The 25378-nt window shown below is 40.0% G+C and overlaps 1 long non-coding RNA gene and 1 pseudogene across 1 annotated transcript in view; both read right to left on the bottom strand.

The window, feature by feature from the left end:
* Positions 1-194: 194 nt before the first annotated feature.
* LOC139079578 (uncharacterized) overlaps positions 195-25378 on the bottom strand; it is a 48568-nt gene continuing 23384 nt past the window's right edge. The window contains exon 3 of the long non-coding RNA XR_011533303.1: positions 195-736. This is a non-coding gene — a long non-coding RNA (uncharacterized lncRNA). The remainder of the gene's footprint in view (positions 737-25378) is intronic.
* LOC103546531 (adapter SH3BGRL pseudogene) lies at positions 2484-3131 on the bottom strand (annotated as a pseudogene).

Genomic DNA, 25378 nt, shown 5'->3' with positions numbered 1-25378 from the left:
TCCTTTTTCTTGTCCCATTCATATGTTAAGCCTTTTGCTGCATATACGTGACTCCTTGGAAAATATATAGCATGTTTTGCATGAATTAAAAACTTTATATCAATGATGTCATACTGTACATTTTCTTCTGCTTTTTCCCATTCAAATCCTACATATAAGACTTGACTAAACAGAAATAGGTAAAATCATAATCATAATGGGATTTTATTTTATTGTGGTAAAATACACATAACATAAAATTTACCATCTTAACCATTTTTAAGTATACAGTTCAGTGGGATTAAAAACATTCATAATGTTATGCAACCATCACCACCATCCACCTCCGGAGCTCTTTTCATCTTATAACACTAAAACTCTATACCCATCATCATAGAATTTTTTAACCCAGAAAATGACAGATCAAATAAACAAAAAATAAGGATACAGGAAATTTAAATAATCCCTATTAATAATCCAAATATTATATAGAGAGAGAGAAGGAAAGAAAGAAAGGACTGTGAAAAGAACATATATGCACAGGGCCAGCCCAGCGCAGTGGGTAAGTTCACACATTCCACTTCAGCAGCCCAGTTCGGATCCCGGGTGCAGACATGGCACTGCTTGGCAAGTCATGCTGTAGCAGGCGTCCCACATATAAAGCAGAGGAAGATGGGCACAGATGTGAGCTCAGGGTCAGTCTTCCTCAGCGAAAAGAGGAGGATTGGCAGCAGGTGTTAACCCAGGGCTGATGTTCCTCAAAAAAAAGAAAATAAAGGAACATATATTCACTATTTTGGGAGGACAGATACCTGTGGCCATGTTTTAGACCGCAGGAAATTATTCAGTAATTCCGTGGATATAGAGAGTATAAAACTAAAAAGATTGCCTTAATCTTTTTAAAAATCTTTTTAACCTATAGGTGTTAAGTCACAGTGGTATTAAATGGGAAGCCTTGAGGAATTATAGCCTTGTTCATACCAGTACTTTGAGAATTAAGATTTAAGTGAGACTTCCTGGGGTTAAACATGCCCTCTGGAAGTCAAGATAACCATCCCCATAAATAACAGGATTTGAGAGGAAGGTGTTGAAAGCCTGCCTGTCCAAATGTCTGTGAGCTAGGACCAACTTAAAAATTCCTGTTCATCATGGGATGTACCCTTCCTGTTCATGAATGGGACTAATGGTTTAAAGGAATTCAGTCTATTCCATTGAATTAATCAAGCATCAACCAAGGAACATACAAATGACTAAATAGAAAGGCCAGTGGAGAAAAAACAAAACAGAGAATCCAGGTATATAACCGAGTGCATATAGAAATTTCATATAAAATAAGGCAGCATGTCCAGTCAGTGGGGAAAGGGTAGAATTTTCTTTTTTTACTGTTTCTAAAAAGTACTCAGCTTATTTTAAAGCGTGACATGAAGTTTGAATCTCAGTAAACAAAGCCATGTCTTCATTATACGTTGACTTGGGCAAAGAGCACAGAATTGCATACAGCAAATGATATGATAAAGTAATATAAAGGGAAAGGAGTTTGCTTTTAGTAATAAAGTGGTGTGGAACTAAAGTACAATATGTACATCTTCTGGGTAAGTGATTTAAGCCATAATGTTTCTTGTCTTCTTAGAAGTTTTCAGAATTAAGATTTTAAAAACTGACCCCTCTATCTGATACTTGTGCCATTCACTGCAATAGAGGCATAGAAAAGATTCTCTCTGCTTAGATTAGTGGATTCACACAACATGTGCCTAAGCTGGAACAAAGAGATCAAACATCTGAGAGAGGGTGGCATTCATGATCACAGTTGTTTTATAAGGGGGAAATCTCGAAGATTTTTTCAACCAAGATCCAAGGAAAACCAGTCTTGGGCAATGAACGCTGACCTATTTTATAATAGTTAATTAAAAGTCTGAGCTCTTTGCAAAAGTATGCCATTTTAAACTTACTTGCCATCCCGTTTCCATAACATACATGTGCATATTTCACTGGGGCAAGCAACTTAGAAGCATGGTTGCATCATAGCTGTGTAGTTAAGCAAGGGACTTATCAACTGAATGCATCTTTTTTGTGTGTGGGGGGGAAGTTATTTGTTCTGATTGCTGAAATATGCAATAAAAGGCTACATTTAGAAGCCTTGAAAACCTGTGGTTCAGTACATGGAAGTTTCAGCTACAAAAGAATGGGAATATTATAATTGCCGTAGGAAATTATAATGTTGGACACATAAACATTACTTGAAACTACTTTTTGATCACAATAATGTCACATCAAAAAGGTGCGTATTTCGCTAAAATTAATGAGGCAATTTGGGAATAAGAGACAGATTCTTTCTCTCTCTCTTTTTTGAACTCCTCAGTGTAGAGCTACAGATATACTTAAGCTGAAATAATAACACGAAAAAAGGGGAAACGTGTTTGCTTTTTAAAGTCATTGAAGTACATAAAATGCCTTGGCAGATAATACTATTCTATGACGTCTACTGAAAAATTTATGTTCATCCCCCATTCTCCTCATCATAATGTTCACATTTTAATTACGTTTTCATTTTGATTGCTTACATGCAAAAACAGCAACTAATCTATTATTTCAACCTTAAGCCTATTTCTTTTGAAGCCAAGATAATTTTGTTATTTTATAAAAGCAATGGAGATCCCTTTTTCAAGATGCTTAAGGCGGAATGGTTAAGCTTCATGCTGCTTTGCTGAGCTTCTGTTTCCTTTGAACCAGGTGGGCCTGTCGAGCCTAAAAAGGAATACACTGCACTGTTTTCTCTGGCTTCAAAGAAGTCCTCATGGTCCCCACGGTACTGGCTTTCAGTGAAAATCTGAGGTGGCAGGGGGTACCCTGTGGCTGGTTGACTGTTTTCAGGTACATTTTCTCTCATCCACTTCCAATTTTCTTCATTGGATGCAATCTCTTCTTCTTCAAATCCTATTTTGTTAGCTTCTAAGAAACCAAGCACATCTTGCTGTTTCTTCTTAATCGCCAGACAGCCAGAGGAAGATGAAATATACACACGGGTCACCATCCTCGGAACAGCAACTGCAGTTGTTTGGGTCCTGAAAAAGCTGGAGAGCAGCTGCAGCCAAGGGCAGAATTTTAATAAGTGGCGTTGCCACAACTAATTAGACATGGAAAAAGATAACACTAAGATAAACTTTGAATGGATCAGAGAGCTATATGAAGGGAAAAAATAAGAATTAGAAGAAAATCTGGATGAATTCCTTTACATTCTGGCAGTGAGGGAAACTTGCCTGATTATGATTCAAAATAGAGCAATAAAAGAAAATATTGATAAAATTCACTACACAAAAGCCAGGAAACTTTTTCATGGCAAAAAACACTATAAGAAAAATCAAGGGATAAGTGACAAACTGAGAAAAAAAATTAGTAATGTATCACAAAGTGTTAGTGTCAATAATATTATAAAAACCTTTTAAGATTTGAAAAGAAAGTAATCAACGACATCAAAGGAAAAAATGGGGGGGGGGAAATATGAACAGATCACAGAAGAATAAAGGTAAATGGCCCACTCAGAGGAGAAATGCAAATTAAAATTATACCGAGATAAAATTCTTACCCATCATATTGGCAAAAATTCCATATCTAGCAACCTGCCCTGTTGGTGAGGCTGTATGGAAACAGACACTCTCAAGAGTTGCTGGTGGTCTTCAGGGCCCTTCCTATAGCACCACCTGTTGCAAATATCAATAAACAAGAGGATATTCTTTTTCTTTAAAGTTGAAACACCTCATAAGGCTCTGGGAACTGGTAGAAAGGAGTTGAGAATTTTCTTTCCCCATTTTCTTTAAATCACTAGCAATGTCTATAAAGCCTTTTCGATTATTTTTCCTGAATTTTAATTTTCTAAAATTTTAATCACTTTTCTCTAACTAAAACCATTGCCTGATTTATGTTTTCCATTGTGACACACCTCATTCTTTTAAGAAAGTCACACACACTATCAGCTTTTATTTATAACAAAGATTTGATGATCTTCGGAAAAAAAGGTTGCTGAGGAGCACCAAAAGGAAATGTGATTGCAATGGATGAAACATATAAACGTATGAAAACCCACAGTCTGGTGTCTAGCATAATGCTGTGCCTTCTGATTTCTACATGTTTGAGCCACTTAAAGATGAATTACAGAGCACTGCATCAAGATGACAAAGAGACCCCCAAATCCATTACAGTGGGGGGGAGGGGTGTGCTTTAAAACTCTAAACAAGAATGTTTGTCAATGAGAATATTTTTCAAGCGACTCCACTTTATAATTGCGAGCAAAAAATATACTTGACAATGGCGACATCTGGCGGTCACCATCTTAACCAAATGACTAAATTAAGCATCACCAGTTGTGGAACAATCTGAGATTAGTGTCTCCTTGAGTGATTCAGTATGAAGTACCTTGCATCACCTATGAGGAATTCTTGCCAACAATGTTTAACTTGAAGATAATCAAGGCTTTAGCCCTCATCTCTAGCCTACAGGAAATGCAAGGGATACAGGAACAGGTTAAATAGCACTATGAGGAAACAGACAAATCCAGAAAGTAGAGCATTAAAAACGAAAACAAAAAAACTAGCCTATCTGTAGTTAACAAAACAAGAAATAAAAAATGTTGGAGGAGATGTGGAGGAAAAGGAACCCCCATACACTGCTGGTGGGAATGCAAACTGGTGCACCACTATGGGAAACACTATGGAGATTTCTCAGAAAATTAAAAATAGAAATATCATATGACCCAGCTATCCACTACTGGGTATTTATCCAAAGAACATGAAATCAGCTATACAAAGAGACTTATGCACCCCTATGTTCATTGCAGCATTATTGACAATAGCCAAGATGTGGAAGGAACTCAAGTTCCCATCAATGGATGAATGGATAATGAAGATGTGGTGTGTATACACACACACACACTCACACAATGGAATGCTACTTAACCATAAAAAAGACAAAATTGTGCCCTTTGTGAAAACACGGATAGATCTTGAGGGTATGATGCTAGGCAAAATAAGCCAGACAGAGAAAGACAAACTGTGTGATTTCACTCATATGTGGAAGACAAACAAACACATAGATAAAGAGAACAGATTAGTGGTTACCAGAAGGGAAGGGGGTGAGGGGAGGGCAAAAGGGGTAAAGGGGCACATATGTACGGTGACCAATAAAAATTAGACTATTAGTGGTGAACATGATGCAATCTATGTAGAAACGGATATATAATAATGTACACCTGAAATTACACAATATTATAAATCAGTATGACCTCAACAAAATAATTTTTAAAAAGCTGGCCTATTCTCTTAAAAAGTCAATATCATGGGGGAAAAAATCAATGATGTAGGAAAAAAAAGTGGGAAGATTATTCCTAGGGTACGATTGATCACTGATCTGTTACTTGAAGTTTCTAACAAAAGTTCACTATGGCCAATAGGGTTGTATTTTTTGGTAGACGAGGTAAAAACTGCATGGTGCCCACATTTGACAAAATCCCAGAAAGTTACAAGACATTACCAATGAATTGTGAAGTAGAAAGAAACTTTTCTAAATTATCCGTTAAAAAATTATTGTCATGGGGCCAGCCCAGTGACGTAGTAGGTAAGTTAGTGCACTCCGCTTAGGCAGCCTGGGGTTCACAGGTTCAGATTCCAGGCACAGAATCCTACATACCGCACATCAAGCCGTGCTGTGGCAGCATCTCATATATAAAGTAGAGGAGGATTGGCACAGATGTTAGCTCAGTGACAATCTTCCTCAAGCAAAAGGAAGAAGATTGGCAACAGATGATAGCTCAAGGCCAATCTTCCTCACACACACACAAAAAGTTATTGTCACATCAAAAGGTGATCAAAGAGTGTGCAACAGACCTGAAGGGGAAAAAAAGTATTACAGAGATGTGTCAGATAGTTAATTAAGAAAAGTATTTTATTTTTCTGAATTTTGTGATGTTTGAGGTGTATTTTAGCTTTGTGAAATTTGTTAATTTGTTGTGATTTATTTTCTCATTCTTGATAAGTACTCACTTCGGTGTCTACTTTTGTTTGGGTAATTTTGAATTTTGTTAAGAAGATCCCAAAAATTATACAGTCATGAGTTACTTAGCAACACAGATACATTCTGAGAAATGTGTCATTAGTCGATTTCATCATTGTGCAAACATGGTAGAGTGTACTTACACAAACCTAGATAGTATAACCTACTATACGCTCAGGCTGTATGCCACTAATCTTATGGGGCCACTGTCTTACATGCTGCCTGTCATTGACCAAAACACCGTTATGTGGTGCATGATTGCTTAAGCTGCAAGCCCCTCAAAACTTTGATCTGAAAGTGATATTAGACAAGTTGCTTAGTTCTCTGAGCCAGAGTGAAAAGGGACTGTGAGGACGTGTCAGAAACAAACTGGAGAAGTGAATAGAAGCTACACCACAACAGCTCTTGATGCTAAGAGACTTGGGGGCTTCTCTCCTGCAGAAAATAGGGTGCCACAGAAGAGTTTTAGACGAAGGAGTAATGTGATCAGAACTTCAGTGAGCACTGTAGAGAAGGGTCCAGAGTCAGGGAGACCTACGGCAATCTAATGCAAGAGCCTAGGCAAAAAAGGATGAGGACAGATTTCTAAGGATCCAGCCATGTACTTACTCAAACTTCAGGAGAGACTGGCTGTGTGGGGGGAGCTTGAATGCTAACAAGCACATATTTACTACTTTAAGAACATATGCCCCCCAAATAAAGTGGATTCTTATGGTGATATTGAACCTCTTAATCTCAGGTTAGTGTGCCCGATGCACTGTAAGCCAAACACTGAGACATTGGTGTGTGGAGACGGAAAAAGCTTTGATTCGAAGTGACCAAGAAGGTGGGAGGACAGCTTCTCTCAAATCTGCCTTAACAGGAGAAGAAAGCAGGGAGTCTTTATAGAGCTAGGGGATACGGCAGGAGGAGTTCCAGAGAAACAAAGGGGAAGTCTGTGTTTCTTTCACTCACGAAAAGCCCCTAGGCAATCTGATCTCTGGGCCTCAAAGCAGCTGCAAGCTTGTTATCTGGTGATCCTTGACGGCATTCTCTTTCTTATATGAAACAAGCTCATAAATCCTTGTGACCCTTGAGTTACCCCTCAGGATAAACAGGAAAACAGCAAATTAACAAAATTGACTTCTTTTCATAACAAAGTCAAAAGGTAATCTTATTGAATATTTACAGTGACCCTCAGGTACCTGGCTTCAGTGGGACATTGTCCAAGCTGAAAACAGACAAGGCTTGCGGGATGCTCCTGGCTGACCTGATCTAAGATCTCAAAACCATGTGAGGGGCGGGGGTGGCTGCAGGCCAAGGAAGATAAGATCAAAACTTTATGCAAGAAGAAAGAGAGCTAGAAGTAAACCGCTCTCCTTCTTCTGTCTGTACAGAGAGTCCTCATCAATAGTGGATCATTTAATTAAACACACCTTTACATGCCAGGGCTTACTTTAAGTCACGGGCGTAGTCTTAATTATGAAATTAGAATGTCCACTACAATATGTTAATCGATACTTCAATGTTCATTGCAAAGATACATCTTCTCCCTTCTCCCTGAGCAAAGGTCACTGCAGGCAAACTGCAGGCTTCAGGGAACTATCTTTTTCTCTATTCCACATGGCTCCTCTCTCAGATTCCTAAGGGCTTCTGGCCCCTCTGAGATTGGAGTCCAAAGAGGGAGAAGGAACAGGGAGGAGTGAAAAAGTTCACACTTGGCTAATACTGTCACAAGATGGCTTTGTGCTCTCTGGACTTGGCAGGTGTTTAAAGCTGACCCTTTCTCTTGTGGATTCTCCTGAGAGGTGCCTCTGACCACCGCCGCCATGCTGTACACAGTACTCCTTTGACTGGCTTCTTCCTCTCTGTACTCCATACCCAGCATCTTCCTGTTGTGTGTCCTAGAATCTCCCCTGGCATGCTGTACTCTTGGGCAGGATTCTTATTAATCCTGGCCAATATTTCTACACCATTTCTGAGAATTCCTGGGCTTTGCCCACCCGTTGGAGGGAATGCAGTTATTTTCCAAATGCAGGCTCAACTCTGTTCCATGACCACTTTGGCTTTTTCAGCTACGAATCGGACACCAGTTCCCTGGGTCCCCAACAGCAGAGAACAGGTGTTCAGATCTATCCAATGGACCACATCCCTGAAGGAGGCTAAACTAGAATGATAGAGCACTACCACAGAGAAAGAAGGCTGGAAGAACAGACCAGGTGGAACCACAAAGCCTAGAGTTTGGAACGAGTAGTCATTCCAAGCACAGGGTATGATTTCCACCATTTGATCACTATGCAAAGGAGAGAGCTAAAGTATAAAACAAAGAATTCTCTCGCTAGTAACTCAACAGCTCAGCTGTGGGAACCCCATCTGAAGGAAATGCTGCCAGGTGTTCTGTTCATCTGTAAGAAAGACATCTGTCCTCTACTCTTTTTTCCCAGGATTCTAAGAGAATACATGATCCTAGTATGAATAACATTTAGGGTATATTTGCAAGTATCCCTGGAAATGTCTAGGACTGTTTGGGGAACTGTTTCTAGGAAAATAATGTACTTCAGGCTAATAAGCCACTAGGGGCTTGGAGCATGTATCTTTGGGGCTTTATTCTAAATGTGATAGTAGACTCCAAGAGGGCAGGAATTTTTATCTGTTTTGATTACTGCTGAGAGCAGAGCCTAGAACATTTCCCTACAGCCTAGAACATTTCTGTGTAGTAAAGAATTAACCTCTTTAAAGGGAAGTCTGGCATTTTCCCTCAGTTACTCGGAGGTGATCACTAGACTCAGAATATCCTATCTGATAAGAGCATCTGTGTGTACCTAGGAGCCTTGGGCCACACCAGATAGTCTAACAGTGTGATTTATGGTGGAGGTTTTAAGCCAAGCAGTATCAGCTCAGCCTCCAGAGGGACTGGAGACTATAGGTCAGCCACATAAGCTACCAATCATGTCTGCATGATAGACCTCCAATAAAAACTCTGGATACCAAGGCTCAGGTGAGCTTCTCTGGTTGGCAATACTCCATGCATATTGTCACATATTTTTGCCAGGAGAGTAGCCTATTCATGACTCCACTGAGAGAGGACAACTGGAGGCTCTGTTCTTAGAACCTTCCTGGACTCTGTTCTAGGCATCTGTTCTCTTGCTGATTTTAATCTGTACCTCTTTGCTATAATAAAGCATAACTGTGAGTATAACAGCTTACAGTGAATTCTGTGAATCCTCCAGTGAATTATCAAACATGAGGGTCATCTTGGGAAACCTCCCAAACTTGCCTTTGGTGTTAAAAGTGAGAGTGGTCTTGCAGACGGTCTCCCCAAAATTGCAAGTACTTTGCACAAGCAGATTTTCAATAAATGTTCATTGAATGAAGGAATTGGTATGTACCAACAAAGGACGCCATGCCACTTACCTAAGAGTAGTATTTTTGCAAATATAGCATGATTAAGTTTTGTGTTCACATGATTTGCAAGACAAAATTAGACTTCATAATCCTGTGTGTTTTCTTCCCAACTATGCCTGGACTTTTCTGATCACATATTTCAAATGCCATACTACCCTAAAAACCAAACACCAAGCAGATTTCTGCCTGAAGGTTTGGAATAACAGCAAAGTCAGTAAGCTCTTTACAGGGCACAGGTAGGATTTGAGGCTAGCCTAGAAGGAAGGTGACATTGCCCATTGAACCTTCCTTCAGAGCTACTCCAGTGTGGACATGAAGAGGGCAGCTGGCCACAGGAGAGACGCACCCTCCATCCATAGTTGGCAAAAGCTTCACATAGTCAGGAATGACCACTCCAAAAAACCTCAGGGGCATAGCACAGTCTCTAAATTACTGCCATGGACAAAATGAGGTCTCCCCTCAGGATAAGACCATGTTATTTATGACCCCAGAGAGGATAAAGCCTGTAGATGTAACTTTGAGGGCTTCCTCCCTGCTCTTTCTCCTTTGGAGACACCAGGAAGGGTCTTCTCTGTCTCCGTTGGCACCTTTGCCGCAGGGACAGATACGTTCCCATTAACAGGTTACTTTCTGAAGACTTCACAGCTGCCTCACTTCACACAATGCTTTCAAGAGTGAAAGCTGCAAGGCAGTTGCCATAGAATGATTAGCAGAGAACAGAGTGTTATTATGATAAGGAGGCCCAGCAGCGCTTGAAAAGAACTTCATATTCATGATTCCTATCAGCTTCTTGATGGCCTGGCATCGGAGTTTTCTCCAAGGAGCCAATTCTGGCCTCAGAAATCACCAAAGAAATATTGGCTACATTATCCAGACCTGAGATCCCTGCCCTTTCTACCTTTAGGACCCCAAGACAGCCATATGGTTTTGATCAGATATCCTCAAGTGATGCAAAATTTTGCTTTGAATACCCATAGTCTCTTTCCAAGAATTCCCACTTCAGTCTCAGAAATTTAAAGTCACTTCCATTTTCAAACTTCCCTGGTGGATCAATTCTGTGTTAGTGTAATCCAGATATTAGATGCTGCCCTTTAAGTTCCAGAGAACACTGGATTGAACCTCCTTTCTACAGTCTATGGAAATCCAAAGCTTTTTCAACATTTCTACAAGTTCCCAGGGAGGTGTGTTCTCAAGTCCTCTTAGCTTCCAAGCTCCAGCCTCCTTGTGGGCTGCCTTTCTCTGTTCAGCTCCTTCCACAATTTTCACAGAAATCCTATTTACATAAACAATTTAGGTGTTTTATATTTTCTCAAAAATTTGGAGCAAGTTCAGTAATGGCAGCAACCTCACATTGAACTTGAGATATCTCCTTTCTTACAAATATCCTTTAACTACCAACTGCTGGCTGATTCTCCTGCATAAAACACCTCCTCTAATCGTACCATCTCTCTCCATTCTTTCGTCTCTAACCTCCCCAAACAAATTCCACTCTTTATGGCAGCAGAGCGATTTAATTATTCTACTTTGTTGCTGTGATTCTTGCTCTTGAGTCCCATTCTTTATCAATCAGTTTATCAAGATATTTTCCTGAACAAAAGACACTACTCTGCCTGAAAAGAATCCTTGTGTAAACAATTAAAATGATTTTCTTCATTACATAAAGAACTATTTTGGCACTATTGGGTTCCATCAACCAATGATCATCCTTGACAGACTACTGATTCATGGAGATGGACTCTGAAACAGGGAATGCATGTAGAAAGTTTATCAAAGAGTGTTCTTGGAGGTAGCCCTGTAAGAAAATCAGGAAGGCAAGAAAGGGCAGAGGGAGCGGGAAACCCACAATGGGATTGCAGTTAACACCTTAGCTATGGAGTTGTACAGCTCTGAACAAGTCTGGTATGGACCTCTGGAGTTGTCCCAAATTGAAGCAAAGCAAAGAGTCCTTTGTATCCTTTTAGTAGCCAGTTGTTAGCTAGGCGATGCTCCCTGCGAAGGGTGCAGAAACTTGAGCAAAGCAGTTCCTTGTTCCAAGTGCAATTACGAGTGAGGGATGCAGCTGTGGGCAGGTGGTGTCTGAAATCCCCAGCAGCTGGGGATTAGATGCATTGGCCTTAAAGAGGGAATCTGAGTGATCTGAGTGAATTCCACAATATCCATAGCAGCTCACCTCTTGTAACTCTCAGATCCATGGGAATGGCTTTCCATAATTCTGGTTGACCTGATTTGTTAGGAAACTTACAAGAGAAGGTTTAGTGGGTTAGACTACAGACCCCACTGCCACAGCTAAATTGAGGCCATAAGGATACTCATCATCATTCCCCCCTCCACCTCCCATTATACATTTCCCTCACCATGCTGATGGTCTAAGTGGCTTACCTGGTGAAGTGACCCAGATCGTCATCCCTAAGGTGTCTGTGCCTAAATCTACTATGTCTTTGTCAGGCTATGGCTACTGCACTTGTCCATTTACCGTTAAAACTGGGCGTGGGAATGCCAAGAGGCAATCCATGGATCTCTCGAGCACCACACTTATCCTTTGCTGCCCCATTGAGTAGTTACAGCCCTGATTATCCCCTGCATTTCCTTTTTTGCCTGCTGTTCTCTTGGCACATGGGGTTGGAAGAGCCTGAGCCACAGCCATAGCTTTAAGTTCAGTGGGATTCTTACTGTGTCCGCTGATGGAAGTGGCCCCTTTTAGAGCTGCAGAGCTAAAGGTGCAGTATGGAAAACATAGATTCCCAAGAGGGTCACTGGGGGTGATGGTAAGTGGGGTCACTCCTACTTCCATCCTTTAGTTTCCAGATCCATGTTTTCTACCTTTTGGGGACAGAGAACAGCACCATATAATGGTCATTGATTTAGGGTGTCCTGGATGATGGTAGCCCATCCTTATAGGGTGTTAACTCTAAACTGAGACCTTAGCTGGTCTTATAAAGACCAATCTACTGTTCTACCATGTAGGTGACTTCTAGGTGATGAAATATGTGATAGAACTAGAGGATTCCATGATCATGTGCCAACTACCATTTCTCTTTTGCTGTAAAGTGGAACTCTGAGCTTTGGTTCCTTGCTGATACCAAGCACTCTATAAGGTTTCAGATAGTGGTGTTGGCTGAGGCCCTGAATCAGGAAAGATAAACCATATAAAGAATATGTGTTGACCCTGGTCAAGACAATAGCTGCCCCTTCTAGTGTGCAAGGGATCCAATGTAGTCAGGTTGGCACCAAGCAATTGGTTAGTTTCCTTAGGGGATGATGCTGTACTAGGGGCTCAGTGTTGGTCTCTGGTGCTAACAGGCTGGCACTTCACCAGAAGCAATAGCTAGATCAGCAGTTGAACTCATGCATAGCCTCCTTCCCACCGTGACTACCCTATTAAAGCACTCGTACAAACATACAGGTAGCTAATGACAGAGGCCGAATGATGTCCCTTGACTGATTCACTTTGTCTACATTTGTTGTATAGTGCCTCTTCTATAATGAATTAGCTTCTGGTGGGATAATGTATGTGTGAAACAAAGATCTTCACACCTCCTGTAAGTCCACCTACATGCCTCTTCCCCAGACCTCCTTGTCCCTGATCTTCTAATCTGTCTCCTTCCAGGCCCCAAAACTGCCAGCCAGACCACTGGCTACTGCCTATGAATCCATCCATGTATCTTCATGCCTTGGGAAAGTCATATGACAAGGTATACTTCCCAGAAATTTTCCCGTTGAGAGGATTTCCCCACTACTATCTTTCAGTACCACATCTGAGTGTGTTCTGGTGCAGCAGAAGTTGACCCATTTGTGAACCAAGCTCAACTTCTTTTTCCCCCATCAGCTGTCATAAGAGATCCCTCGTGCAGCTGGTGCTGAGGGAGACGTACATGATGACACAGGATCTGGGCCACCTGTTCATACACCTTAGTTGTGCCCTCTGGCCCTACTTGTGCCCTATCCCAGTGTACCACCTACATCTTAGGATGGGTTGCTGCCGGGCTCACTCGATCTTACAGTTTGGCTGTCTGAAAGAAAATGGTTCATGATGGACAGTTCTGGTTGTGTGGTGATCTGATACCCCTTGGTCAGATGCTCCATCTCCTCTAGACTGGACACCAGAAACTGCTTTCTGAATAGTGCATAGGTCTCTGCTGTAGATGGCATAACCTTTCTCCAGTTAGCACAATATCCACTACAGTTCTCCTTCATGGCACTTGGAACTCGGATAGGTAACAGAGGTGTAATTTTATTTCCCTCTCTGGCCTAGGTTACATTTTAAGCCCGGAGGTCAGAAATATTCTCCCCTTTTTTGTCATTGATAGCTATGAAAGATAATTGGTCATTGCATACCTTAATTCACAACCAACTTCATCACCACTCTTTTGCCTTTCAAGCTTCCTCCCGCTAGTCTGAACAGCCAAATTTCTTTACCCTCTGGTTAGGAATTTTCACCAAAATGTCTCTGCCCCTGCTATAGGGGCAATTCTGTAAATTCAATTGGGAATTTGTAAATTCTGTAAATTCACATGGGAAAAAGTCTTCCAGGCACAATGGTATAGAGCTTTCTTAAACACATTTTGTCCTGTGGATCTTATATTAATTTTCCTCCCAGCTAGTAGGATTATTCTGTTTTTTATGCACTCTTTTTCTGAGCCATCACATTTATTCTCATGACTTCTGCTATCAGTATTCCAAGTCTTAAATCAATCACCCTCACCATCCTGGGATCTCAGAGTACAATGGTTGTAATTCCTTTATTCATGACCAATCTTTTGTTTTCGATCGCAGATCTGATAGGGTGAGTAGTATATTATTTAATTTTGCACACTTTTCATTATTCATGAGGCTGGACACTTGTTTCACACTCTTACCATGGAAATGATTTCTCCCTGTTTGAATTGCCTCTTCTTGTTGTGTGCCCGCTGTAGTGGATGCTGTGATACTCTCTCCAGCTCTCCCTTTCAGGACTGAGGCATTCATCCCCTCAGACACTGAGGGTTGATGGCTGATAGTTCTCAGCTGAGTCCCTCTCTGGACCTGGTTTCGGCTGAAGGAGCTGCCTGACCCAAAGGCACACCCCCTTCTCCAGGGCAGCCTGAATCCGATGGCTGAGCAGCGTTGTAGGAAGGGAAGAATAAAGGCTTGGCCCCCTTGCCTCAAGGTGAAACATCCCAGCTCCCCATAAAATCAGTTGAGGCCTCTATTACAACTGCATCACGTTTCAACTCCACCCTCTGACTGAACCCCCTTCCCTCACTCCCCCATGGGTGTTGATCCCCAAAGCACTCCACAATATACCTCCTGCGCATAAATCTCGGCCTCAGAGTCTGCTTCTTGGGGGACCCAATCTAGGCACTCATTTTTAAAAGCTCAGAATGTTTGTCTTATTCTTAACAATTAAAAATAAAGCTTAAAAAAAAAAACACTGCATTAGCCCTAAATGTTACGTAGGTTAAATTTTTTTCTCTCGGTTCATTCTTATCTTTTCAGAACAAGTTAAGGAAAGCTATTTTGACACCTAGGTGAGAAAGAAGAATAAAGAATATACACCACTGCGAGGTAGGAAGGGGGTTAAGGAGTAGCAGCTCCTGTGTTCACATAGGGTGGCTTAGGGGAAGAGATGAATAACCAGACTCACCCTCCCTAATCCTGGTCTTCTTCTCAGCTTTGCTCCTGAGCTGGAAGATTTATGTAAAAGACCTTAATAAACCTAGTCAGTTCTAACCAGATGATTTAAGACTGTTATACACTGGGTGAGTGGCCGTGGAGAAGGTGCTGATGGGAAAGCCCCACAATGCACTTGTAACAAACATTGTGCAAGATGTGAATGAAAAACTTGTACTCAGTTTACACTGCATGTCCTTTCTCGGAGCTTTAGATGTGTCTCATTCTGAGCAGCTCCTATGGAGGGAGTGGTAAAAATGACCCCCCCCCCCAAAAAAATGTGACTATGCAGATTTTAGTCTGTTGATATGCATCCTGAACCTTCTTTCAGTCTCAACTGCCTCTCAGTCCCCAACCTACAGGCCCTAGAGTCCTGTTCTTTAACCTGCAGGCCTCCTAAACTCCTGAGACCCACTTGTGCTCCCCTTCCAATCCCAGATTCAACATCTCTGTCACCACTACACACACACACGTGCATATACACACCTTCACTATTCTTTCCCTGGCCTCAACAGTGGCATTGTAGGTATCCTATCTTGCCAGCTGTCCCCTGTCTTAACAGAAATGACTGCTTCTCTCTTATCCTTTATAATGGGACTCTCCTCACTCTCCTTCCCCATCTTCTGAGCCAAGACTTCATGTCTGATATGGAAGAATTGTTGGCCCAAATTGGGGCCATTAGCAAACACCTGAACTGGAGGCTCCAATGTCTGATCTCTTCTCTCAACACACAGTGGGTGCTCCAGTGTCCCCGTCCTCACAGGTGGTAAGATGGTGAGAGATTGAGCCCTACCCTCCTATCTCTAAAGAAAAACTGAGGCCTTCACTAAGAAGCGCTGAGGTCCAAAGATACCAAAACAGAGTGGCATAAGCCTAGGGTTTTGGAAAAAGAGGGCTGTGAGCTAATAGGGGATTAGGAGAGAATTCCCACATTGAGGGAAGTGAGCCAGTAGACAGGAACTTCTCCCACATTAGGAGAGACTGAATGATTGTCCTCTGGACCCAAACCCTATAAAAACCTGGTCTTGCTGGCCTCCTACACGACAGAGGGACAAAGTCAAGAACCTCTGATTTCAGAAATCAATTAGAGCAGGTCTCATTTTCTTGGTGAAAAGTGATAAATCTGAGAAAACTTACCTCATATAATATTTTCCCAAAACATGTTCAGTGGAAAAGTATTTGTCTCTGATTTAAAAGCTCAAATTGTCCAGAAAACAAAATGTTCTCCCCTAGGGCACCTTCTTGCTACACAACATCTCATTTACAACCGGCCCATCTTGTCTTCTTCTCCTCAGCCTTCTTCAGTTCAAAGAGAGACCCACCCCTCCATCTCTTCCGCTTTACTGTAGGATCTTGATCCATTTCTTGTTTCCTCTCCATCCTAATTCTTCAACCAGTTCCTTTCTACTGGTTCTTTTCCTTTAGCCTAAACCCCTTTCTAATAACCACACCTGAAGGCCTGGGATGCTAAGCAGCACGATTCCACTAGGCACCATCAACATCATAGTCTATGTGAATGGTGCCCCCTGGAGCTGAGCAGTGCACATAATAAAATGAAAGACCAAAGATGAATGGGAAAAAGGAGCATTTCCTCTGCTCACTAAGTGGCACTCTGGCAGTTTTCAACTACACGATGTGCAAGTGGTTGAGAGGTTGGCCACAGCAATTCAGTGAGCTTGCTACCATTTTCTTAACCAAGTAAACCTTTATTACAAGGGTCCTGGGATTATAGACTCAGATTCTAAAAGAAGCTTTGAGTTTGTGTAGCCTCAGCTTAAAACTTCTCCAGTGGAAGAAGTACAATTCCCACTTAAACAACTCAGTGAGCTCTTTAGTCATCTGTTCGTGAATTCAATCAAGAAGCATTTATTGAGCACTTCCTATGTATCAGGCACTGTGCTCCATGCTGAGGATTCAGGTGAGGATAAAAAGAAAACAACAAGATTCCTACACTCATGGACCTTTTTGGCATTAATCAAAAATTCATACAAATACCATTAAACTGTAACAGTGGAAAGAACTGCAAAGGAAAGGTACATGATGCCATGAGAACATCTAATAGACCAAGACAGGAAGTTCAAGGAAGGCTTCTTTGAGAACAGGATGGTTAACATCTGAAGGGAGAGTAGGCATTGATTAGAAAAAATGGAAGTGAAAGGTCAGGAGCAGAGATAAATGCATGTTCTAGGCCTGTGGGGAGCTTGAAGAAGTGAATGATGAAAACTAGAGTGACCAGAACACTGTGAGTAAGTGGGAGTGTCGAGTGAGATGGGGCTGGAGAGATAGGGAAGGCCAGAACTGGTAAGCCTTACAGGCCATAATACAGGTTTTGGTCTTTGTTCCAAGAATAACTGGAAGTCATTTAAGGGTTATAAGCAGGGAAAAGACTTGATCATATCTGTGTTTTAAAAGAATCACTTTGGCTGCAATGTGGCTAACATATTGGAGGGGCCTTAGAGACGTGGGAAACAAATTAGGAGATTATTGTAGTAGAGCAAGAGAGCGAAGCTGGTGGCTTGTACTGAGGTTGGTTTGGAAAGCTCTGACTATTAAAAGTTCCTTCCTTATAGCAAAGCAAAACTTACATCCAGTGGCCCCAGCTCTTTCTTCTGGGACCACGAAGAACAAGTCAACTCCACGTCAACGTGGCAGTCCTTTAAGTAGATTAAGTAATGCATTCCACTGCCACTTCTTCACTCTACCTCATCTTGCCCTCGTTGCTTAGTCCTCTTTTCTTCCTGTTTAAAAAGTATAACTCTGGAGTTGGCCCCATGGTGTAGTGGTTGAGTTTGGCATGCTCCACTTCGAGGGCCCAAGTTCACAGGTTCGAATCCTGGGTGTGGACTGACACCACTTGTCAGCCATGCTGTGGCAGCAACCCACATAAAAAAAGAGGAAGATTGGCACAGATGTTAGCTCAGGGTGAATCTTCCTCAGCAAAAGAAAAGAAAGAAAGAAAAGAAAAAGCACGATTCTTTTAATAGGCCCTCGAATGGCCTGAATATTAATCCCCTTCTCCATCCTTACTGCCCCTCTCAGAAAAGCCTCAGTTGGCCAATAAAGACTAAATCTTTCAATGAGTCAGAGCTTCCAGAGACTAAGAGGAACACAAAAATAGGATTGAGATGTTAAGCCCTGATTACAGTATGAAAAGAAACAAGGAAGAGTTGACTCTACAACTTGACAACTAGAAGATTATTAATTAACCTCTGACTTCTCCATCAGGCTAATAATAATAGAAATCAACATGTATTGAGACTATTTTATTTTATTTTCTATTTTATTTTAAAGATTTTATTTTTCCTTTTCTCCCCAAAGCCCCCTAGTACATAGTTGTATATATATATTTTTTAGTTGTGGGTCCTTCTAGTTGTGGCATGTGGGACACTGCCTCAGCATGGCTTAATGAGCGGTGCCATGTCCGCACCCAGGATTCAAACTGGCTAAAACCTGGGCCGCTGAAGCAGAGCGCGTGAACTTAACTACCCAGCCACAGGGCTGGCCCTGAGACTATTTCAAACATATTGCACACATTAATTCATTTGGGCCTCACAGCAACCCTTGAGGTAGGTCCTAATATTATTCCCATTTTACAGATGAGAAAAATAAGGTCTGAGAGACTAAGGTCACACAGCCAGTAAGCATCAGAGCCAGGACTCAGGTGCAGTCTGATTTCAGGGCCTGTGCTCTTAGCCACTACGCTACACTGCCCTCAAGAGCAAGGAAAAAGTACATTCAAACTTCTAAGGGAAAAATAAACACAATGAAAAGGAACTAAAGCCCCAAATTAGAGAAGAAAAGAACTGGAGAATTTCTAACTACTTGATTTAATTTTCGTCTGAAGCCCAGATGAAAAATAGTTTAAGACGCTGAAAGAACAATCATCTATGAACCCAAAATAACAGTTGGCCGTCTTTAAGAACTATTGGAAGATGACCAGAGACACTCAACAGATTAAAAGGACAAATGTTCAAAACAGAAGAAGAGTCGATTTTAGGCAATTGGTGTTCTTCATAGCTCTCTCCGTCTTACCTCACTTCTGTATTAGTATCTTTTATTGCTGATCAGGATGTACCAAACGGCTTTAGAAAAGACTTTGAAATTCTGGCTCTTTTAACTAATCATCCATTCATTCATTCACAAATCTTTATTGAATACCTGCTACTTGCCACACAGACTGGTAGGTGCTGGAGAGTCAAAACAGACAGAGTTCCTACCCTCATGGAAATTTCTGGTGAGGAAGATCATTGCTGATATAATAAGCACATAAATGTAGGCATAATTATAAACTAAATCATGTGCTACGATTATTTAAGAAATTGCTTCCAGAGCAGTTTCTAACTGTTTAGTGAAAAGCAAGAATGTAAGTGATTGTTCTATTACCTATTTTTAACAAAATTTACACAATGGAAAAATATATTTCAAACCTTTTAGGGGCTGGCCCCCTGGCCAAGTGGTTAAGTCTGTGCACTCCGCTGCAGGCGGCCCAGTGTTTCATTGGTTTGAATCCTGGGCACGGACATGGCACTGCTCATCAAACCACGCTGAGGCAGCGTCCCACATGCTACAACTAGAAGGACCCACAACGAAGAATATACAACTATGTACTGGGGGGCTTTGGGGAGAAAAAGGAAAAAATAAAATCTTTAAAAAAAAAAAAACCTTTTAATGACTTAAAAGTTGGATCATAGCCTTACGGTAAGAATAGGCCTAAAATTAGACAATAAAAAAAGATTGTAAAATTATATTACATAAATAACTGAAATACCATTAAAAATATTAATAAAAATGAAATTGAAGAAACTGTTTTAAGCCAATTTTTTAAAATTTATTGAGATATAATTCATATACCATAAAATTCATCCCTTTCAAGTGTACAGTTCAGTGGATGTTAGTATATTCACGAGGTTGCACAACTATCATCAGTGTCTAATTCCAGAACATTATCACCCCAAAAAGAAACCCCATACCCATTAGCTGTCACTCTCTGTATTTCCCCTCCCTGCCGTCCTTGACAACCATAAATCTGTTTTCTATCCCTATGGATCTGCCTAATCTGGACATTTCGTATAAATGCAATAATAGAATAGGGGGCCTTTTGTGTCTGACTTTTTTCACTTAGAGTGTTTTCAAGGTTCATCTATGTTGTAGCATATATCAGCACTTCATCTCTTTTAATGGTGGAAAAATATTTCATTGTACAGATATGCCACATTTTGTTTATCCATGCGTCAGTTGATGGACATTTGAGTTGTCTCCACTTTTTAACTATAATGAATAATGTTGCTATGAACATTCATGTTCAAGTTTTTTGTAGACGTATTTTTTCAATTTTGGGGGGTATATACCCAAGAGTAGATTTGCTGGATCATATGATAACTCTATGTTTAACCTTTTGGGGAGTGGTAGAATGTTTTCCAAAGTGGCCGCACCATTTTACAGTCTGCCAGCAGTGTACAGGGCAGCACTTGCTATTGTCCTTCTTTTGATTATAGCCATACGGGTGAGTATGAAGTGGTATCTCATTGCGGTTTTGATTTGCATTTCCCTGATGGCTAATGATGTTGAGCATCCTTTCCTGTGCTTATTGGTCATTTGTATGTGTTGTCTGGAGAAATATCTGTTCATATCCTTTGCCCATTTTTTGTTGGTGGGATGCTGATTCTTTTTAATTTTGAGGTATTATCAGATGCAGTAAATAAAATCAAGGTTAAATATTTTACAGAATTTCTTTTAGGTAAGTTTTACATAAATCAATATGGTAATTATAACTTGTCAAATCATATAAGATCTTTATTCAAATTATAGTCAAGTCTTATCTTATTAAATGCTTTCTTTTCTACTTCCATTAACAAAAAATAAAATTACATGCTAGTTAGCAGACCAATCAGATTTTAGCAATATATTCTTTTCTGTTTCACTAAGTATATAGGAAAAGTTTGATCATGAACTCTGATGAAATTAATGTATCCATTTCTGATTTTTACATATATTCTTAACCGTCCTCAAAGCCCAACACCAGAATTTGATAGATGTAAACATATACATTTGCTGAAGGCATACTATATCATTTTTCTCATTTCATAAACTTATAATGGAAACAATATTTTACTGCATAGTTATGAAAAAATTAACTATTTACATGTCATTTGACTTTATCACTTTAATAATCTACCTTGTAAGATGTGTTCTAAAATGCATTTCTCAATGGTTTTTGTTAATATTCCTCAAAGTATCAAAATCTATAAAATATACATTGATATATTAATTTGAATTGAAAGAATGAAGTCAGACGTGCTATTGGTTTGATTTTGCTGACTCAGTTGACAGTGAGGACTACCTTTGCTAATTATGTTAACATAGCCAATATTTCTTATAAATTGAATTAATTAATCTGCAACCTCAAGTTTTGACACCAGCCAAAGTTGACTGTAAGTGAAATCCTAACCCAAATTGTTGTACTTCTGTTGTTTGTTTACTTTTGTGAGGAAGATTGGCCCTGAGCTAACATCTGTTGCCAATCTTCCTCTTTTTGCTTGAGGAAGACTGTCGCTGAGCTGACATCTGTGCCAGTCTTCCTCTATTTTTTGTATCTGGGACACCGCCACAGCAGGTCATGATGAGTGTCTGCGCCCAAGATCCACACCTGAGAACCCCAGGCTGCCAAATTGGAGTGTGTGAACCAGGCTGGCCCTGTTGGAATTTTTTTTTTAATTGAGATCATAATAGTTTATAACATTGTGAAATTTCCGTTGTACATTATTATTTGTCAGTCACCAAATAAATGTGTCCCTTTATTTAACCCTTATGCCTGCCCCCCAATCCCCTTCCCCTCTGGTAACCACTAATCAGTTCTCTTAGTCTCTGTGTATATCTTCCACATACGAGTGAAATCATGCGGCATTTATCTTTCTTTGTCTGGCTTATTTTGCTTAATGTCATACCCTCAAAGTCCATCCATGTTGTTGCAAATGTCACAATTTTGTCTTTTTTATGGCTGCGTGGTATTCCATTGTATACATATACCACATCTTCTTTATCCATTCATCAGTCAATGAGCACTTGAGTTGCTCCTACTTCTTGGCTATTGTGAATAATGTTGCAATGAACATAAGGGTGCATAAGTCTCTTTGAATTGTTGGTTTCAAGTTCTTTGGATAAATACCCAGTAGTGGGATACCTGGGTCATACAGTGTTTCTACTTTTAGTTTTTTGAGAAATCTCCATACTGTTTTCCATAGTGGCTGCACCAGTTTGCATTCCCACCAGCAGTCTATGAGGGTTCACTTTTCTCCACATCCTCTCCAATATTTGCTAATTTTTGTCTTGGTGATTATAGCCATTCTACAGGTATAAGGTGATATCTTAGTGTAGTTTTGGTTCACGTTTCCAAGATGATTAGCGACATTGAGCATCTTTTTGTGTGCCTATTGGTCATCTATATATCTTCTTTGGAAAAGTGTCTGTTCATACCCTCTGCCCATTTTTTGATCAGTTGTTTTGTTGTTGTTGTTGAGTTGTCTGAGTTCTTTAAGTATTTTGGAGATTGACCCCTTGTTGGATATATGATTTGCAAATATTTTCTCCCAGTTGTTGGGTTGTCTTTTCATTTTGTTCCTGATTTCCTTTGCCTTGCAGAAGCTAACTTTAGTCTGATGAAGTCCCACTTGTTTATTTTTCATTTCCCTGGCCCATGTAGACATGGTATTTGAAAAGATCCTTCGAAGACTGATGTCAAAGAGTGTACTGCCTATATTTTCTTCTAGGAGTTTTATGGTTTCACGTCTTACCCTCCAAGTCTTTGATCCATTTTGAGTTGATCTTTATATATGGCAAAAGATAGTGGTCTATCTTCATTCTTTTGCATGTGGCTGTCCAGTTTTCCCAACACCATTTGTCGAAGAGACTTTCCTTTCTCCATTGTATGTTCTTAGCCCTTCGTCGAAGATTAGCTGTCCGTAGATGCATGGTTTTATTTCTTGGTTTTCAATTCTGTTCCATTGATCTGTGCACCTGTTTTTGTACCAGTACCATGCTGTTTTGATTACTGTAGCTTTGTAGACTATTTTGAAGGCCGGGATTGTGAAGCCTCCAGCTTTGTTCTTTTTTCTCAGGATTGCTTTAGCTATTTGCGGTCTTTTGTTGTCCCATATGATTTTTGGATTCTTTGTTCTGTTTCCATGGAGAATGTTATTGGGATTCTGATTAGGATTGCATTGAATATGTAGATTGCTTTAGGTAGTGTGGACATTTTAACTATGTTTATTCTTCCAATCCATATGCATGAAATATCTTTCCATTTCTTTATGTCATCATTGATTTCTTTCAATAATGTCCTATAGTTTTCATTGTATAGGTCTTTCACCTCCTTGGTTAAATTTATTCCTAGATATTTTATTTTTTTATTGCAATTGTAAATGGAATTGTAGTCTTGTGTTCTCTTTATGTTAGTTTGTTATTAGAGTATAGAAATGCAACTGAGTTTGCAAGTTGATTTTGTATCCTGCAACTTTGCTGTAGTTCTTGATTATTTCTAATAGTTTTCTGATGGATTCTTTATGGTTTTCTATTATAAAATCCTGTCACCTGAAAACAGCGAGAGTTTCACGTCTTCTTTGCCTATTTGGACTCCTTTTATTTCTTTTTCTTGCCTAATTTCTCTTACCAAAACCTCCACTACTGTGTTGAATAAGAGTTGTGAGAATGGTCACCCTTGTCTTGTTTCTGTTCTCACAGGGATGGCTTTCAGTTTTTCCCTGTTGAGTATGATGTTGGCTGGGGGGTTCTCATATATGGCCTTTATTATGTTGAGGCACTTTCCTTCTATTTCCATCTTATTGAGAGTTTTTATCATAAGTGGATGTTGGATCTTGTCAAATGCCTTCTCTGCATCTATTGAGGTGATCATTCTGTTGTTATTCCTCATTGTGCTAATGTGGTCTATCACATTGATTGATTTGCAGATGTTGAACCATCCCTGCATCCCTGGTGTAAATCCCACTTGATCATGGTGTATGATGCTTTTAACGTATTGCTGTATTTTGTTTGCCAATATTTTATTGAGGATTTTTGCATCTATGTTCATCAGCAATATTGGTCTGTAATTTTTCTTCTTTGTGTTGTCCCTCTCTGGCTTTGGGATCAGGGTGATGTTGGCCTCATGGAACCAGTTAGAAAGTGTTCCATCTTCCTCAATTTTTTGGAATAGTTTGAGAAGGATAGGTATTAAATCTTCTTTGAATGTTTGGTAGAATTCTCCAGAGAAGGCATCTGGTCCTGGACTTTTATTCTCGGGGAGGTTTTTGATGACTGTTTCAATCTCTTTACTTGTAATTGGTCTATTCAGATTCTCTATTTCTTCTTCATTCTGTTTGGGGAGGTTGTATGAGTCTAAGAATTTATCCATTTCTTCTACATTGTCCAATTTATTGGCATATAGTTTTTCACAGTATTCTCTTAGAATCCTTCATATTTCTGTGGTATCGTTGTAATTGCTCCTCTTTCATTTCTAATTTTATTTGTTTGAGTTTTCTCTCTTTTTTTGTTAGTGAGTCTGGCTCAGGGTTTGTCAAATTTATCTTCCCAAAGAACCAGCTCTTTGTTTCATTGATCCTTTCTACTGTCTTTTTTGTTTCAATTTCATTTATTTCTGCTCTAATTTTTATTATTTCCCTCCTTCTGCTGACTTTGGGCTTTGTTTGTTCTTCTTTTTCTAATTCTGTTAGGTATAGTTTAAGATTGCTTATTTGAGATTTTTCTTGTTTGTTAAGGTGGGCCTATATTGCTATAAATTTCCCTCTTAGGACCACTTTTGCTGCATCCCATATGAGTTGGTATGGTATGTTTTCATTTTCATTTGTCTGCAGATATTCTTTCATTTCTCCTTTAATTTCCTCAATGATCTATTGGTTGTTCAGTAGCACGTTGTTTAGTCCCCATATATTTGTCACTTTCCCAGGTTTTTTTTCTTGGAATTGATTTCTAGTTTCATAGCATTATGGTTGGAAGAAATGCTGGATATGATTTCAATCTTATTAAATTTATTGGGGCTTGCCTTGTTTCCAACCATGAGAATGTTCCATATGCACTTGAGAAGAATATGTACTTTGCTGTTTTTGGCTGGAGTGTTCTATACTTATCTATTAAGTCCATCCAGTCTAGTTTTTTCATTTAATTCCACTATTTCCTTGTTGACTCTCTGCCTGAATGATCTATCCATTGATGTAAGTAGGGTGTTGAGGTCCCCTCCTATTATTGTGTTGTTGTTAATATCTCCCTTTAGGTTTGTTAATAGTTGCTTTATGTACTTTGGTGCTCCTGTCTT

Source organism: Equus przewalskii, chromosome 26 (assembly GCF_037783145.1).
Source record: "Equus przewalskii isolate Varuska chromosome 26, EquPr2, whole genome shotgun sequence".
Classification (NCBI taxonomy): Eukaryota; Metazoa; Chordata; class Mammalia; order Perissodactyla; family Equidae; genus Equus; species Equus przewalskii.
This window is presented reverse-complemented; position numbering and strand designations above follow the sequence as displayed.